We start from the raw sequence: 18,798 nt of genomic DNA, 5'->3' as shown, positions 1-18,798 counted from the left end.
GATTTTTGTTTGGTGGGTTTTATTTTTCTCATTTTATTTTGTTCTGGGGGCCCTGCTTGGCCGTGTTCTATGCTCTTGGTGGTGTTTGGGGATCATATGTGGTGCTGAGGCTTGATTGAACTCCTGGGACCCACATGCAAAGCAACCGCCTTCCCCCCTGTTCTACCCCTTAGGCCCAAAGTGTGATTTTGAAGGTGTGAGCAACTCCTTTGGGGAAGGTAGGAGGGTGTCCTGGGTGGGGGTACAGGGAAGCACATCTTTAGAGGACAGACCCAGCTCTGAGCTCCCGTGGTCATGGGCGTTGTCAGCCTTGTCAGACTCAATCAGTCTGTTCTTTTTTGTTTGTTTTCTTAGAGGGTCACACCCAGCGATGCTCAGAGGGTTATTCCTGGCTCTGCACTCAGGAATCACTTCTGGGATTTCTCGGGGGACCCTTTGGGATTCAGGGGCTCAAACCCAGGTCAGCTACATGCAAGGCGAGCATCCTCCCCGCTCTGCTACCTCTCCCTCTCCTTGTTCCATTTCTTAATTTTTATGCTGCTTTGTTTCATTTTGCTTTCATTTTTGTTGCTGTGGATTCCACACCCAGGGCCTCCCCTGTGAGACAAACGCCTTTTACTGCCAAGCCACAGCCCTGGCCCCTTGGTGATCATTTGGATCTGAAAGTCTGTGTGTCGCTTCTTTCTAGAAACATCCACATTTACCAGATGATGGGTCTGTTTCGGTTCTTAAATGTTGAGGATGTTTGTGCAAACTGGATATACTACAGATTCCCTTAAACCGTGACCTCCCCCAATGCATGCAAAAGATCTATTGGGATCAACTGACTTAATTACCCAGCTGCGGGGGCTGGAGGGGTAGTATAGCAGGAAAGGCATGTGGCCAACTTGAGTTTGATCCCTGGCACCACATATGGTTCCTTGAGAACCACCAGGACTGACCCCTGAGCACAGAGCCAGGATTAAGCCCAAATGCTGCTGGGTGTCCCCTCCCTTCCCAAATCCCTCACTTCAGGGGAAGCCATGTGCAGAAGAGCTCAAGAGCCTCATGGGCTGAAGGTCAATGAGAGACAACGTTCGAGGCTAACCTCGGCGTGTGATGGGGAAGGGAACCCTGATTCCTGAGCGCGTTTGTTTTACGACCCCCGTGTCTCTGCCCACTGCAAGGTGGAGGGCCTGGCTGACCACTGAGAGGCAGCTGACCCTGACCCACCAGCCTGACCTCCTGGGACAGTACAGACAAGCCTGACCCTTCCTCAGCAGTCACCAAGCATGGGCCGTGGGCTTTGCAGGACGGGGAGGCAGGAAATGAGGAGAAAGGTTTGGGGTGCTGAGTTGGCAGCAGGGGGTCCCCAGCATTGACCCAGGAGGGGGGCAAGCAGGAAAGTGCTGGTGCACAGAGCCTGGGCTGAGCACCCCTCTCCCTGAAACCCCAGTCTAGGGACTGGAAAGGGACCTCACCAGCGCCAGGATGTCCTCCTGTCCCCGGCTTCCTGTGTCTACAGAACCTTCTAGAGCAAGGTCCTATGAGGGCTCAGCCACCTCTCCAGGAGCCTATGCCTGTGCCAGAACCTGGGGGTCCGGCCAACAAGTGGCCAGGTCTATGTCTCATATCCCAGGCAGCTCCTGTCGGGTCTGGGGCGTCAGTTAGCATCGACGCGAAGCCCAGAGTGGCCACTGAGAGCCACACCACTGGGACATCTGCAGCAAGAGGCCTTTGAGCTCAATGGAGGAGGCTCCCCCGACCATGGCGGTCCTCGTTCTCAAGACTTCCTAGCAGGAGTTGGGAGGTCCCACCCATTTCAGTGATGCCATGCACAATGCCAAGATACTCCGCCTACTTCCAGGATGCCACGCCCACTTCCAGGACACCGCGCCCACTACCAGATGCCACGCCCACCGCCAGGTGCCACGCCCACTACACGGAGCAAGGCTTTAGTGTTACTGTGGGAAAACAGATTCATCACTTTCTTTGGGGTAGGGGCAGGGGAGGGGGGAGGATGGCGGCATACCCGGTGGCGCTCAGGGCTTACTCCTGGCTCTAGAACATTCAGGGATCTCTCCTGGCAGGGCTCGGAGGACTATATGGAATGCCGGGGAATCAAACCCAGGCCATTGACTTGCAAGGCAAATGCCTTCACCACTATACTATCTCTCTGTCCCCTCGCCTGCTTTCTTAAGGGGGCAAAGCCCTTCGGGCCAGATCACTGTGGGATTGAGGGCTCAACTCTGAGCCTTGACCAAGCAATGCAGCCCGTTACCTGTGGGAGGTCCCAGCAGATGTCTCGGCAAGACTTCTTGCAAATGACATTCGAGACTCTTTGAGAACAAGTCGATTGGAAGTGCTCCGGAGCCCCTCGCACCCACGGGTCCCCTCTCACCACATTGTGCCCCATGTTCCCCAGGGTAACGGGGATTCTCAAAGTCCCCTGCTCTGGAGGCAACTGCCTTTGCAGGGGCTAACGGCCCCGAGTTTATTCTCCATCTCACTTCTTATACGTTGACACCAGCACTGTCGTTTGTGTTAAGCCACATCAAAGTGTGAGCCACCGGTGGTACACGCCCGTGCCAGTGTGTGTTAAAGCAACACTCAGATTTTCTGCCAAAGCAACGGGCTGCCTCGCCGCAGCCTTTCCTGTCCCTGGGAATGCGTTTCTGGGCTCCCCTCTCACGCTCTGCCTCGGCGGGTGCCAGCAGGCGGTGCGCAGGCCGCCTGACTCCGTGCCAGCGCTGGGGAGCATAATCAGTTGCAAATGTTTCGGGGTGGCCGCCAGCCGGTGAGCGCAGGGACTTGACCACTCTGCCCTTCTTGTTTGCAAACTGGGGGAACCTCACAGGAGGCCGCCCCCCCGCCCCGTGTCCTCCCCCCTGTCACCCTCCCCCGTCCTCCCCCTGTGTGCTCCCCCTGTCACCCTCCCCCGTGTCCTCCCCCCGCCCCCCCTGCATCCTCCCCCCCCCGCCTTCCCCCCGTGTCCTCCCCCTGCCCTCCCCCTGCGTCCTCCCCGGCCCTCCCCCCGCATCCTCCCCCCTTCGCCCTCCCCCGTGTCACCCTCCCCCATCCTCCCCCCGCGTCCTCCCCCCCTTGCCCTCCCCCGTGTCCTCCCCCCTTTACCCTCCCCCGTGTCCTCCCTCCCCCGTGTCCTCCCCCCACCCTCCCCCCACGTCATCGCCCCCGCCGCCTTCCCCCATGTCCTCCCCCTGCCCTCCCCCCGTGTCCTCCCCCCGCCACCCTCCCCCTCCCGCTCTCTTCCAAGGATAAAAGCAGCAACCAAGAGGGCAACTGGGATGGCTTGTCAGGGCAGGTGGCAGGAGCCACAGGGGCTGGTCACCTCCCGAAGCCTGGCGCCTCTCTCTGGGACCAAGACGCCCCCACTTCCCCAGGTGGACCTGCAGCCCTGGGTCTCCAGAAGGGCCATTAGGATGCAGGTGGCTTGGAGGTGCACAGCCCTCCAGCGGGGGTCCCGGACCCTGCTCTCCTGGCTGCCGGGAACCGTCTTTCTCCCCTCTCCTAAGGTGCTGGCTGCTCCCCACAGCAGTAAGGGGGGGTGCCCTGTCCCAGACCAGACAACCCGTGCAAAACTGGGTGCCCCGTGGGCAGTGCTGGGTGGGGGGTGGGTGCTGATTCCTGCCAGAGTCAGGCTCAGGGAAGAAGCTCCATCCCCTGGATGTCACTCTGGGGTCCCCAACTTGTCCCCCACATATTCCCTGAGGGGCACCCCCCAAGGCCCCAGCAGCTCATGTGACCAGACCTGGATTCAGGGTGTGTCATCGGGATGGGGGCGGGGGTGGGTCCTGCATGCAGGAAGGAGCGTCCAGGCCCAGCCTCTGCTGTGGCATCCATCCAGGGCCTTGATGTCCTCTCTGTGCTGTCCCCTGTGACCCTCTGTGTCTGTGTGTCTCTGAGCTGCCCTCTGAGGTCATGGGTCACATTAGCATCCCCTCCCCACCTCCCTTGTGGCCCCGCATAACTAACACCCTCTTTCCAGACTCTACTTGGCAGCCCCTGGGTGGACGTGAATTTGGGGGGAACAGTGTGTATATAGAGCAAAGAAGGGACAAGTGTCACACAGCCAAAGGCCATCACCCCTGTGCAGTGCACCAAAAAGCCCGATCTTCACCCCAGTGGCTGGTGTCGGGAAGGAGATGTGCTCAGTGGGGGAACGGGGTGGCCCCCCTGTAGTTGAGGCCCTGGGGTCCACCATGGCCCCACAAAGGGAGAGAAAAGAAAAGAACAATTTTTCTTAGGGGCCTGGGAAATGTCTCAGTGGTCAGGGCACACACCTGAGGCCCATATCAGAGCTCTATACCGCATGACCGCCCCCTCCAGCACTGCAAGGTGCAGTCCTTGTGACCCTGGTGGTCCCCAGCACCACAGGGTCTAGGTGGCTCTGCATCCTCGGGCCCAAGAACTGTTGGCCAGGTATTACTGGGGGGACCCCAGGTCACCTGAGCACCCTCAGAGCCCCGCCACCTCAAAATAAAGCTTGTTCTTTGGGGGAGGTATTTGGACATCTGGTGATGTTCAGGGGGTGCTCCTGGCTCTGTGCTCAGGATTCTCTCCTGGCAGACCCGTGGGGCCACATGGGGTGCCAGGGATTGAACCCGAGTCAGCTGCATGCAAGGGAAGCGCCCTCCCCACTGTGCAGTCACTGCAGCCCTGAAGTTTGTTCTTTAGAAGAAAGAGAGAGGGCTGGTTTGGGCATCTCCCGTGGACCCTCACGTGAGCGTCCTTCGACTTCTCGCAGCTTGTCAGGGTGAAAGTCCCACCCTGGGACTCTCGGGGGAGAACGGGAGAGAACGCCCCGCAGAATCCTCCACCTCCCGCACGCCCCCTGGGAGAGAGGCTGCATTCACGCTCCCGGGTCCCACACCCCTGAGGGTCCCCACGAATCTCCGAGCTGGAGTCACAGCTCCACAGCCAAGCCCCCCTGTGACCCACCAGGGGTGTCCCCAGGCCCACTCCACCCTCCTGTCCCCAAGGGCGCTGAGGCCACCTGGCACTGAGGCTGCTAGACACGTGGTCCGCTGAGGGAGACTCCCACTCATCACTCGGCCCGCCCAGGGGGTGCCAGCCACGTGCTGAGCAGGGTGCGGGGGCGGGACCTGGCAGTGAGCAGCGGGTGCCCTGCCCCCTTCTAGCTCCACCGGGAGGGGCAGTGGGCAGAGGCCCAGCCCATGCTGGGGTTCAGGGTTCGAGAACATGCTCAAGGGGGTCGGGGGTGGCGGAGGGCAGAGTCCTTTCCATCCACTCTGTCTTTGTTTTCTGGTATGCTTTATTTGGGGGGGAGGTAGGGGGGCACACCCGCCTATGCACAGGGGTTACTCCTGGCTCTGCTCTCTGAATCACTCCTGGCCGTGCTCGGGGAACACTATGGGATGCCGGGGATCGAACCCGGGTCAGCCGCGTGCAAGGCAAACGCCCTCCCCACTGTGCTATTGCTCTGGCCCCCATCCTTGACCCAGCTCCTCATCTAGGCAGGTGACTTTGGGCAGCCGTGGCCGGCTGGGCCCCTGAGCCAGAGGGTACCTAAAGGTGGCACGTGGTCAGCTGCTTCTCTCCAGGGGGCTGCAGCTGCCCGCAGTGCTTCTCCCCTGGGAACGCTGCGCGGGCGGGGGGGGGGCAGGGGGCGGGGCTGGTCCTAGAGAAAGCGAGTGAAGGAAGAAAGGGCCGTGGGGGATTCTGGGGGAGCCCGGGAGGTCCGCACCTGCCTGTGTGGCTCGGAGCCCGAGGCAGTTGATTTCCAACAGCAAACCCATCCTTCCCACTCACGGCATTTTCTTCTCATCTCACTGTGGGTGGCAATCAGAATTCTGGGGGGCTGGAGCTATAGCACAGCGCGTAGGGCGTTTGCCTTGCACGCGGCCGACCCAGGTTCAATTCCCAGCATCCCATATGGTCCCCTGAGCACCGCCAGGAGTAATTCTTGAGTGCAGAGCCAGAGCCAGGAATAACCCTGTGCATCGTGTGTGTGTGTGTGTGTGTGTGTGTGTGTGTGTGTGTGTGTGTATGATGTGTGTGTGTAATTCCTGGGATCTGAGAGAGAGAGAGAGAGAGAGAATGTGTGTGTGATTCTCAGTAGGCAGGTGTGTGTGTGTGTGTGTGTCTGTGCGTGTATGTGTGTGTGTGTGTGTGTGTGTGTGTGTGTGTGTGTGTGTGTGTAATTCCTGGGATCTAAGAGAGAGAGAAAGAGAAAGTATGTGTGTGTGTGTATAATTCCCAGTAGCCAGAGGATGTGTGTGTGTGTGTGTTTGTGTGAGATTCCCAGTGAGAGAGGGAGAGGGGCACTATCTGAGGGTGGAGGCACTGTCTGAGGGTGGAGGCACTGTCTGAAGGCACTGAGCAACACTGTTTGGCATGTCTGAGGCCTCTGGCCACTCCCCATCTGCACTGGGGTCCTGGGCCAGCTGAAGATGGCCCCCAGCCCACTTGCCTGGCCCGTGGGAGAGGGGGTCCAGCTCCCTGAGCTCATAAACGGCAGAGGCCTGGCCTGGACCCGCCCGGTGCCAGTGCCCACCCACAGCTGATGCAGCCGCAGACCTGCCAACCACCCACCACGTGGTTCTGAGTTTCTTAACGGCTCCGCACTCTGCGGTGTCACCCGGCCGTCAGGCTCACCATGCTCTGGAAAGCTGTTCTGGAAGGTTCTTTCTGGTCTCCATATTGGGCATTAAAAAAGCATTTGTGGGGGTAGAAATTTTGCCTTCTCGTCCTTTGGAAAGAGTCGCGTGTCCTGGATTTTTCAAACTCTAGTTCAAGTGGGCGAGACACACGTGCGCCAGAACTGAGAGGAATCTGAGAGAGCGTAAGACAAACACTCCATCACCCCGGCCCCCGCCTCCAGCTCCCCTCGCCTCCCAATTTCTAACTCAGGTTCTGGCATTGGTCTCGTGAGTGCAGGCCAGGACACCCAACCAAGGACATGTAGAGGTTTTCAACTCGAAAACACAGCTTGGACTTTATTCAGAGTTTGTTTCCCGGGATGATTTTCAGCTTGAAAGAGACCCTTTCCTGAGCTCCAGCAGTTCACCGCCCCACGGGTGCAGCCAAGGGCCTGGGGCCACACAGCGAGTCAAAGGGAGGAGAAACACCAGAGTCTTTCCCTCATGTATGGCGGGTAAGGGAACAGAGTGAAAGAGTTAAGAAAATGTTAAGAGCAGCAGCCAATGATTGCACAGCCTGGGAGTTGGCCTCTGGAGGTGAGTTTGGGGATGGAGGAAGTTGAGAGGGGACCAGACTCTGGTGGCAGGCGAGGAGCAGTCAGTCACACTATGCCCAAAATATCTCTGCTAACAGCATTGTAGATCATGGGGCATTTCAGAAATGAAGCTGGCCGGAGTGATGAGACAGGAGGAGGGCCCTTGCCGTGTACATGGCCGACCCTGGTTTGATTCCCGACACCCCCTATGGTACAACGAGCCTGCCAGGAGGGATCTCTGAGCCCAGAGCCAGGAGCCAGCCCAGAGCACCCCAACCTGTGGCCTCCAAACAATGACAACAACATTAAAATGAAGGCTCTCCGTTTCATTTTAGTTGGACACGTCCCCATGTTTTGCAAGACTATCTTCTAAGGCTGGACTGTTTCTTTGCTCAGAAGCTGTCCTGGGTGCCATCCCATATTGAGGCACATCCCTGCCCCACACCCCAGATGTCAATGCAGCACCCCCAGCCCCCAGGAGTGGGGAGATGGGAAAAAGGGTTGCAGATGAGAATTGCTGATTTGGGGCCGGAGCGATAGCACAGCGGGTAGGGCGGTTGCCTTGCACGCGGCCGACCCGAGTTCAATCCCCGGCATTCTATATGGTCTCCCAAGCACTGCCAGGAGTTATTCCTGAGTGCAGAGCCAGGAGTAATCCCTGAGCATTGCTAGGTGTGACACAAAAAGAAAAAAAAGAGAGAGAGAGAATTGCTGATTTATTAGCATGAATTATAAGGTACTCTTCATCTCAGAGAAAAGATTTGGGAATATTCACAGGGATTTAAAATTCCATTCAGATAAAAATTAAAATAAACGTATAAAGATTGGCTCTAATTTGAAAACTATTGGGGTTGTCCCACTTGAAAACAAAATAGTAGGGCTGGAGCGATAGCACAGGGGGTAGGGCATTTGCCTTTCATGCAGCAGACCCAGGTTCAATCCCCAGCATCCCATATGGTCCCCTGAGCACCGCCAGGAGTAATTCCTGAGTGCAGAGCCAGGAGTAACCCCTGTGCATCGCCAGGTGTGACCCAAAAAGCAAAAATAATAATAATAATAATAATAATAATAATAGTAAAGCAGAGCAGCCAAGCAAACCAATTTTATTCCCTAAGTGCAGCATTGTAGTTTTGGGTTTGAGAACTAATAACCACAGCCCAGAAGGAGCACCAGGAATTTTCCCCACCCCACTCTCTTTTGGGGTTTGCATCAACAGTAATAGGGCCACCAAGAGACTATGGTGGCAGGGATCAAACTCAGGGGTCTTTTTAAAAAAATTTTATTTTAACATTAAAAAAAAAAGCTGTAACTGTTGATACAATTCTAGAATTAACATTCATTAGATAACAAAGCTGCAATATTAAAGCCAATAGATATAGAAAATCAATTTATGTGGATATTGTTACAACTGATCGCAGAGTTGTTAAGTCCTTGTCTAAGAATTTGTTATGCTGTTTGTTGCTGTAGGAGGTGTCCTGTGGCTGCATATGAGGCCACACAGTCCAGAAACTTCAGGATCTGTAGTCTGGGCCAATGAGTCACATGGTAGAGCTGTGGGAAGTGTGCATGGCTGCCCGGGGTTCCCGAAAGTAAGGGGGTTAAGGGGCAAGCTGCCTACCTTGACTCTGAAAACACACCAGAGTTCCCAGCCTGGACACCAGGTACCTGAAATTATTCACACCCAGCAGTGCTCAGGCCCTGTACTCAGGAATCACTCCCTCCAGGGCTCTGGGGACCATATGGAATGCCAGGGATCAAAACTGTATCGGCCACATGCAAGGCAAATGCCCTACCCACTGTACTATCACTTCATCCCCCAAGAATTTCTTTTCTTCATGGACACTATCTATAAGTGGATCAATGAGATGAACTGACTATGCAACTATAGTAAAAGTTATCTGGGAAGGAATGAAAGTTATACATATATTCCTAGCAGCCCTCTGAAGAGCTGGGCTAATCTAAGAAAAAAACTTCCAAGTAGCTAAAGGGTGGATGGCCTCAGAAAGATGCTTTTCTGCAAACTTTGGATGGGTCCTGGGGCCAGAGAAATAGTATAGTGAGTAAGGTGCTTGCTTTGCCTTCGGCTGACCTGGCATCTCATAATGGTCAAGCACAGAGCCAGGAGTAAGTGCACTGAGCACCACTGGATGTGGCCAAAAAGAAAAGGAAAAAAAAACCCTTGGATGGGGCCAAGGTTATGAGCTCTCGCTGTCTCTGGGAGGAGAGGGCGGCTCCGGGCCCTGTTCAGGTCAGAGATGAGGACTCCCAGTCTGCTGCTGGCTCACTCCACATCTCACCTACCCTCCCTCCCTCCCTCCCCGACTCCTCCAGTAGTATCCGTCACACATCCTCTGGGGACGTCTCAGCAGGAGCCGGCTTGGGCTGTAGCCCATCATGCGAGCATTCTGACTGGGAAAACGTGGGCCAGCACTGCTGGTTGCAATGAGTGAAGCACTGACGCCTCCAGCCTCCACACATGTCGGGGGAGGCAGGTGTGGGTGCAAATATATCCCACCCCACCCCCCAAAATTCTAAGGCCTGTATTTGCTGACTGTGGCAGAGAGAAAATAAACAGGAAGCTGGGGTGACCCAAAGCCCCAGAGCAAGGCTTTCTGCAGATGAAGCGGCTGCACTCACTCCCTCTCTCTCTCTCCCTCTTCCTCACTCTCCCTTCCTCTTTCTCTCCCTCTTCCTCTCTCCCTTCCTCTCTCTCCCTTCCTCTCTCTCCCTCTTCCTCTCTCTCTCCCTTCCTCTCTCTCCCTCTTCCTCTCTCTCTCCCTTCTTCCCTCTCTCTCTCCCTTCCTCCCTCTCTCTCCCTTCCTCTCTCTCCCTTCCTCTCTCTCTCTCCCTCTTCCTCTCTCTCTCCCTTCCTCCCTCTCTCTCTCCCTTCCTCTCTCGCTCTCTCTCCCTCTTCCTCTCTCTCTCCCTTCCTCCCTTCTCTCTCCCTTCCTCCCTTCTCTCTCTTCCTCTCCCTCTCTCTCCCTCTCTCTCTCCCTCTACCTCTCTCTCTCTGTCTTTCTCCTTTTCTCTTTCTCTCCTTTTGAGCATTGTGGTCTGCAATACAGGTACTGAAAGGCTATCAGTACTACTTTTACCTACTTTTAACCCTCAGTTCCTGTCCAGCGGGATCATTCCCAGCCCTTATGGTCATCCTGGTCCCTTCTCTATCTTACCTACCCTCCACCCCACACACACTTGTGGTACAGTCCAACCTCTAGCCAGTCCTCCTATCCCGTTTTCCCTGGCCGTGGATATTAGTCTTCAACTGTATATATTTTTGCACCTCACCAATGAATGCAGCCATTCTATATCTGTCCCCCTCCTTCTGACCCACTTAACTCAGCATGATACTCTTTGTGTCCATCCATTTGTAGGCAAATTTCATGCCCAGTCCACAATTCTAAGTGTTTCTTTAAGCATATCATTCCCTTTCGCTGTAATTATTCTGCCTGGAGGTCATATGTCTGGCCATGGTGCTTGCCAGGGATGGCACATCTGATCATGATGGTTCCACTCTGCTCCCTGGACAGTGCTCACGCATGGAAATCACACACTTAGTGGTGACGTTGGAGGCCCGTGGCAGTGTTGCTCCTGGGATCACCCTCCAGAACCAAGACCCAGTGCAGGGGGGGGTCGAACCCTCAACCTCGATGACTCGTGTTTGCAAGTCATCGCTTTGCCACCCCGGAGCCACCTAAAAACCTCTTCTCAAATCTCTCTCATCTGGATGACTCCCATCACTCTAGCGCCGTGGGGAAGGATCGCCAGGGCAACGGGAAGATCCCTACTGGCCTCCCCTGTCCTTAGTTCTCGGAAGCGTTTCCAGCCCCCGGAGTGGTGCTTTGTGGGACGCTGCTGGGCCTGTCTACTTTCCAGTGACCAGAAGCCCCTTTTCAGCTCTTTGCCTCTCTCTGAGGCCTGCCAGCACAGCGGGACTCACGGGCTGATATTTACAGCCCCACCAGCAAGCAGGAGCCTTTGGCCCCGGCTGCAGGAAGGAGGATTAATGGCAGCTAGTGCTGTGGTTTTGTGATTAAGCAACTTTCAGCAATTAGTAAATTTATTGTCCTAATGGTTTTCGCATGGCTGCTCCATGCCCGAGTCTGCCTTCGCGAGTCCTTCCCGTCTTGACCCCGTGCGCGTATTTCAGCAGAAGATGCCCCGACCGCATCCACAGCCCGTGTGCAGGGGGGCGGGGGAGGGGCAGCAGGAAGAAGGAGCAAGAGTTCATGGCCATGTCCGTGTTCAGATGAAACAGCAACAACAACAACAGAAACTCAGAGAAATTTCACTCCATGGCCAGTGAGCTCCTGGGCACACCCCCTGGGGTGGGGGAGGGACCAGGTGTCCCCATTGATGTCTCGCAAAGTCCAGCTCTTCCCCTGCCTGCCGTGTGCGACTCCTTCCAAAGCCTCACCCCAACCCGTCTTTTTTTTTTTAAGAATTTTATTTTATTGAATCACCATGTGGAAAATTACAATGTTTTCAGGCTTAAGTCTGTTATACACTGTTGAAACAACCATCCCTTCACCAGTGCCCATATCCCACCACCAAAAAAAAAAAAAACCCACACAGTACACCTCCCATCCCGCCCCCCTGCACCTCCCCCCGCCCCCCCCCCCCCCGCCTTGCAACTGATAAATTTCACTTTACTTTCTATTTACTTTGGTTACATTCAACACAAACCTCACTATTATTGTTAGGAGTACCCCACTAGAGTCAGACCTGTTGTGAAGAGATATGAGTTTTGGATTTCTGTACTTAGCAACTAAGTCCAGGGAGATTTCTTCCAGATATTGGTTCATTGCGAGCTTGTAAACCCCATCTGTGGTGGTCATAATATGGCGGTCCCCACACCCTTCATCCCCGGCAAGGAAGAGGCAAGAGAGAGAAATACCTTTCCCCTCCTGGGTGGGCATGGGGCCGAGGCTTAGTTCTCAGGCTGGAGACATTCTGCGAGGAGCTGCCCATACCAAAAGTAATTTAGCAGGCATCTGGAGTCACACTCGTGCAGCTGCAGAGAGGCCGCACACACATGCAGCCCCCGGGATCACATCTTGGCCCCAACCCGTCTTAATCCTCCTCCTGAAGCAGGGGCCGGAGCAGGAAGGAGCAGGGGCTTCCTGGAAGAACTGTGTTTCCCTTTCAGGGCGGGGTGGGTTTCCAGGGCGCCCAGAGAGCTGGCAGGCCAGGCCGAGCACAGGTGTGCAGTGAGACCTCCAAGTTCAGTTCCCAACACCACCTGGTCCCCTGTGCACGCACCGTGGGGGCAATTCCCCAGCACAGAGCTGAGAGTAGCCCCTGAGCACCCCTGGGTGTGCCCCCCCCACCATTTCTAGTGGGGCAGAACAATAATACAGGGGATAGAGCCCTTTCCTCGCATGTGGCCGGCCCCAGCACCACAGAGGGTCCCCTGAGCCCCTCGGGGAGTGACCCTTGAGCACAGAGCCAGGAGTAATCCCTGAGCACTGTGGGATATGAGGGAAAAAACATTTCTCGGGCTCCCAGGAGTCAGCCAGATGTGCCCCGTGGGTAGGGGTGGGTGTCTGGGGTCTGGGTCAGTCCCGACACTCTTCAGTCCAGCCCAGGAAATCACTGTCCTTTGTGCTGGGCCCCTCAAGAGAAGGGGCTAGTGGGGGCCAGACGGGGTCCCACAGGACCTGCTGTGTTTCCTGCTGTCACCCGGGGTTCCCAGGGCCTCCGGTGACCCTTCCTCTGGCAGGCAGCACCCTTGCCATGGAAACCCGGCCGGCAGGAGCCAGGATGACTCCTATCTTCTCCGGTGTCACCTGCTGGGTCCCCAAATTGAAACCCGGCCCTGGGCACCACAGATAGCCCTGAGGTGGTGTCACAGCTCCCCGGGCAGCGTGGGGACCCTGGGGGACGCTCCTACTGCACAGTCTTCGTAGTCACACGTGGCCTTCCGGCTGCCGGGATGAGCTGAGCCTCAAGGCAGGGACCAGGGGAAAGGCCACGCCATGGGGAGCCGTGAATGGTGCTCAGAGGCCCCGGGCAGCTCTGGTGGTTCTAGGCCAACGGAGTCGCATCTTTGTGCGAGGGTCGAGGGATGGGGGTGCTTCTCAGACTGTGCTGAGGAGGCCCTGGGTCACCCCAGACGTGCTCGGTGATGCTCAGTGGTGCTGGGAATCGAACCCGGTTAGAGCAACGCCACAGTGCTATCTCCCGGCCGCCAGCCACCACTTGCCAGAGTGCCCATCTGCCCTCTCGGTGGCCCCCGGGGTTCATGGCCCCCTCCTGCCCCACCCACTCGAGAAGACGGAGGAGGGAGAATGCACACGCCTGCATGAATCACAGTGCTTCAGAGGGGCCCCTGACACCCCCCACCTGGCCTTCGAGTCCCGGATTGACCTGCACTAGCTCCGTGTCCTTGGTCCCCTCTCTTGTCACATGAGCACAAATCCCTCCATCGATTGACCACTGCGTACAGCAGAGGGGCTAACGCTTCATCAGTCGACACAGTGTCTGTCCAGTTGTGGTGGAACCGGAGCTGGAAGGATAGGGTTCTCTGAGCACCCCCTACCTCTGTCCTCTCCCCTCTTCTCCCCTGCCCTGCACTTTCTTGGATCCCCACACAATGTGCAACTTTCATGTCTGTCCTCCCGAACAAGCAGAGACCTACCTGTTCCCTCTTGCTTCCCCCTTACTCAACACGTAGTAAATGCTCAATAAATAGGAGGCAGCTAGTTATTTCTGGCCTCAGTTTGGAAATCAAGCCCCCCAGCTCTGCCCTAGAGGGCCGCCCCAGCCTGCAGCAGACGGGTCCCCCCACTTTCCTGGAGGCGGCGGGGCTGCTGCAGCCTGCCAGAGTGTCACACCTCACTCCTGCAAATTCAGCCTCTGTTTGGGGGTGCAGAGAGCTGGGCCTGACACAGAGCTGGCAAATGGGGGTGCCGAGGGCCTCGCAAAGTGCTCCTGCTGGCGGTGGAGATTATTGTGAAGCAGCCGTGGGCAGGCGTGGGCAGTGCGGCCCGCCAGCCTGGTAATTCCACCCCACACATCAATTATTTACCCAACACTGCGAGCAGCCTGGCTCCGTGTGGCCACCCGCAGGCCACCAGGGCCCCAGCACTCTTGAGAGGAAAACGGGGACCCATGAGCCGCCATGAGCTGGGGTGAAGGCGCCCAGGAGGGGTGAGTTTGGGGGATCCCCGGGGGCCCCTGCCGGGCCCACCCAGTCAGCGGGGGGTTCCTTTCTCCGCCAGGCCCGGGGTGTGGGTGCAGGAATCCGGCTGTGTCCCTGGGCGTCTCCGGCTGAGTAGATTGGGGGCGGCAGGGGGGTCCCGAGGCTGGTGCGGGGAGCACATTGTGGGTTCCGAGGACAGGAGCAAAGACCTTCGCGCGTCTGCTCCTCTTCGTGGTGACAGGAACCAGCCCTGGTCACGCTCAAGGCCAGCAAGGTTGGAGGGTGCCGGCCGGGGTGGGGTTAGAGGTGGAGGGGAATGGCGGGGAGAGTGTCCACCAAGCTCCAGCCGGGCAGAGTGCCCCCACACCTGCAGAGACGGGAGGACGGGGCCTGGGTCAGTGGGTCACGTATGGCATGGGTCAGTGGGTCACGTATGAGCAGCAGGACACAATGACAGAGGACACACAGATCACAAGACTGGCGGTCTCCTGGTGTCCACCCTGCTGGGAGCTGTTTGTGGGGGGTGGGGCAGGGGTGTTGAGTCACACTCAGCAGTGCTCAGGGCTGACTCCTGGTTCTGTGCTCAGGGATCACTCCTGACAGTGTTGATGGGACCACATAGGGTGATAGGGATCAAATCTGGCTTAGCCACGTGCATGGCAAGTGTCCTACCCCCTGTGCCATCGCTCGAGCCCCTTTTTTAGATTTCATATCAAGGGACTCTGATTTTTTTTGGGGGGTCACACCCGACGATGCACAGGGGTTACTCCTGGCTCTGCACTCAGGAATTACTCCTAGTGGTGCTGGGGGACCATATAGGATGCTGGGAATCAAACCTGGGTCGGCCGAGAGCAAGGCAAACACCCCACCCACTGTGCTATTGCTCCAGCCCTGGAACTCTGATTTTTAAAAATTTATTTATTTATTGCTTTTTGGGTCACACCTGGCGATGCTCAGGGGTTACTCCTGGCTCTCCACTCAGGAATTACTCCTGGCGGTGCTGGGGGACCATATGGAATGCTGGGAATTGAACCTGGATCGGCTGCTTGCAAGGCAAACTCCCTACCCGCTGTGCTATCGCTCCAGCCCCGGGACTTTGATTTTTGTGCATAATTGTCATTACAAAACCTTCCACTCTGCTGCTCTTGGCCCCGTCGGAGAAGCTATGCAGTGAGGGAGGCAGGAAATGCGCCAAGGGCAAGCCAAGAGCAGTTCTGTTTCAACTAAGTCAGCTGCTTCCTGCTTTTCGACTAGCACCTCTTTAAAACCCTCCGACCTGGAGCTAATCGTGCTCACAAGGATGGCGGCTTCCTTGAGACTTCCAAGAGGGGATGATCAGATCCATTCTTCCGCGGTTTGGCTCTTGTTCTTCCACACACCCAAGCCTTTTCAGAAATTTACCTCTAGTTCCCTGGAAAATCTTCTCAAGTATTTGAAAAAGGAAAATGGTCAAAGGAGGGGGTCAGTGCCTGGCTCCTGGTGAGCCTTGGCACCAGACTGACACATAGACTGCCAAGCGGGGAGGGGTCTTTGGAGGGTGAGAAACTCCCCGGGCTCTCAACTTCATGCCCTCCCGCCGTCCGTCCACTGTGGTTGTCCATTCCCTCGTCGGTACCATCATTTGCTCAGTCAAAGCTGGTGTGGGAATTTATGTGGGCTAATTGGCATCGAAGTGTGAGTCAGCCATGGTACGTGCCAGTGATAAACCAGAAATCTACACACACACACCCCGCCGCCCTCTACCCTGTGTTTCCTCTGGTTTCTCAGCCTTCGCATCCAACCTGTAGGCAGAGCCACTTCCATCCGTTTCTCTCCTCTTCGGGGTTGCTGTCCTGGCTTAAGGGACCATTGGACCATCGTCTTCCTTCAAACCACTGCTTTCGCTGTCACTTCCATTCCTTCATGCTCAGCCCTTGCCATGATCACACCCCACCTCTAGGACCTGACATCCATCCCCTTCCTCGAGGACACGCTCCCAGATGTGCCCCTTGGTGGCGGGAAGGGAGGGGGTGACAGATCATCGTGCCACCCAGTGTCCAACCATAGAGGAAGGGACAACTGCAGCCACTCAGCAGTTACCTGATTGTTTCATCTGAGAACAAACCAGCTCGTGACTGGATGGGTAACTATGTAGCTGTGGATGCATAAGCCGTGCACACGTGTGCCTCATCACCTGCATCTCATTGACCTTGTCTGATTCCTCATCTGGTGCCATGCAGATGTTCTAGCAGTACTTTTTTTTTCTCTTAAAAAATTTTTTTGGGGGGGCTGGAGTGATAGCACACTTACTTGCATGCGCCCGACTGGGTTCGATTCCCAGCATCCCATATGGTCCCCTGAGCACCGCCAAGGGTAATTCCTGAGTGCAGAGCCAGGAGTGACCCCTGTGCATCGCCGGGCATGACCTAAAAAGAAAAAAAAATTTTTTTTAATTGAATTGCTGTTTTTGAGATAGACCCCTAAAAAGCTGTTCATGATTAGGTTTCAGTCATATGGTGTTCTAACACCGATCCCCCCACCAGTGTACATTTCCCGGCACAAGTGTCCCCAGGTTCCCTCCCATCACCCCTCATGCACCCCCAGCCTACCTCTATGGCAGGTGCTTCTCTCTCTTCTCTCTCTCTCTCTCTCTCTCTCTCTCTCTCTCTCTCTCTCTCTCTCTCTCTCTCTCTCTCTCTTTCTCTCTCTCTCTCCCCACTCCCCATTTTGGGCATTGTGGTTTGCAATATAGATACTGAAAGGTTATCAGGTATAACCCTTTACCTACTTTTAACACTCAGTTCTTGTCCAGCGAGATCATTCCCAGCTATTATTGTCATCCTGGTCCCTTCTCTATCTTACCTACCCTCTGCCCCACACACTTGTGGTATGTTCCAAACATTGATCAGTCGTCCTAGCCCCTGTTTTCCCTGGCCATGGATATTAGACTTCTATTAGACATATATTAGAAGTATATATTATAAGTACATATAAAAGTATCTATATAAAAGCAAGCTCTCAGAAGAGAGTGATGCAGAGTCTCTTGCCCACATGCCTGGCTGTCTTCCCCGGGGCCCCTCGGAGGGGATGGGCTCCAGCTTCCCTCCCCACCCCGAGCAGAGCTCCCGGTGGCCGAAGACCACCAGAACCTAGCTACAGCCATGCTCAAGGCACCTCTCCACACGTTTGGACAGGCCTCACGCGTGAAGGTACTGGCAGAGGAACCCAGGTGTGTGTAATCCCATCAATGGCCAACATCCAGAGAGAGACTTAAAAGCAAGCTCCCAGAAGCGCACGTCCGCGCTTGTAGCCTACTTCTTCCTCTGGGAGAAACTGGCAGTCTTCTGAGAGTTTCCTACCCACATGGGACAGCCTTGCAAGCTTCCCATGGTGTATTCATATGCTAAAGCCAGTAACAAGCTGGATCTCATTCCCCTGACCCTGAAAGAGCCTCCAGTGTGACATTGTTGGGAGGGCTGAGTCGAGATAGACTTTAAGATCTTAGGGAAAGGACGAAATGAGAGGTTACTGAGCCTGCTCGAGAAATCGGTGATTAGTGGGATTTTTGTGATTTTTGTGATTCGTGATATATATAAGAAGTATGTGTGTGTGTGTGTATATATATATAGATAGATAGATAGATATCCCAAAAATGAATGCAGTCATTCTAAATCTGTCCCTCTCCTTCTGACTCATTTTACTCTCCATGTCCATCCATTTATAGGCAAATGTCATGACTTCAATTTTCTGAACAGCTGCATAGTATTCCATTGTGTAGATGTGCCATCGTTTCTTTATCCACTCGTCTGTTCTCGGGTACTCAGGTGGTTTCCAGATCCAGGCTGTTCTAGCAGTTGGTCTAGAGGAGACCAACACCCACTTTCCGGCTCATTCTCAGTAGCTCTGGCACTGAGGTGACCCGTGGCAGTGTCCCAGGCCAGCACAGAGTGGCCTCCGTGTGAGACCATCACAGCGAACCCACAGTTGCAAGCTCCAACGAGCAAGAGCATGGCTGGGGGGCACCCGAGGGATGCGCCGTCCATGTGGTTGGTGGACAGAACAGGAGGGAAAAAGCGGAAGATTACACCTTCAGGGGGGCACAGGGCGTTGGGTGTCTCAGAAGAGGGGCTCCTCGCGCTCTGATCCCTGATCCGTCCCCTGGAGTCTGTGCATGAGAGTCCTGTGAGTATCAGGGTAACTGACTGGGCTGGTTGGTGGATCACCCCCGCCCAGGTAGACCCCGGAAATATGTAGGTCCCCGATTATCACCTGTGCCTGATTGAGTGCCCCCCCCCCCCAGAGGCAGCGAAGGCAAGTTGCCCCAGTGAGTGGGGCTGAGGGAGCAGGGACCGTGCTGGGGAAGTGGGGGTTCCCGTGCTGGGAAAGTGGGGGTTCCCGCGCCTCCTGATGGCGCCCCCAGGGAAGCATTCCTGGTCCCGCTGTGCTGCCAACGTGACGCACTGTGGTGGGTGAAACCGTG

Source organism: Sorex araneus, chromosome 2, assembly GCF_027595985.1.
Source record: "Sorex araneus isolate mSorAra2 chromosome 2, mSorAra2.pri, whole genome shotgun sequence".
In the NCBI taxonomy this organism is placed as follows: Eukaryota; Metazoa; Chordata; class Mammalia; order Eulipotyphla; family Soricidae; genus Sorex; species Sorex araneus.
Note: the sequence above shows the minus strand (reverse complement) of the source record.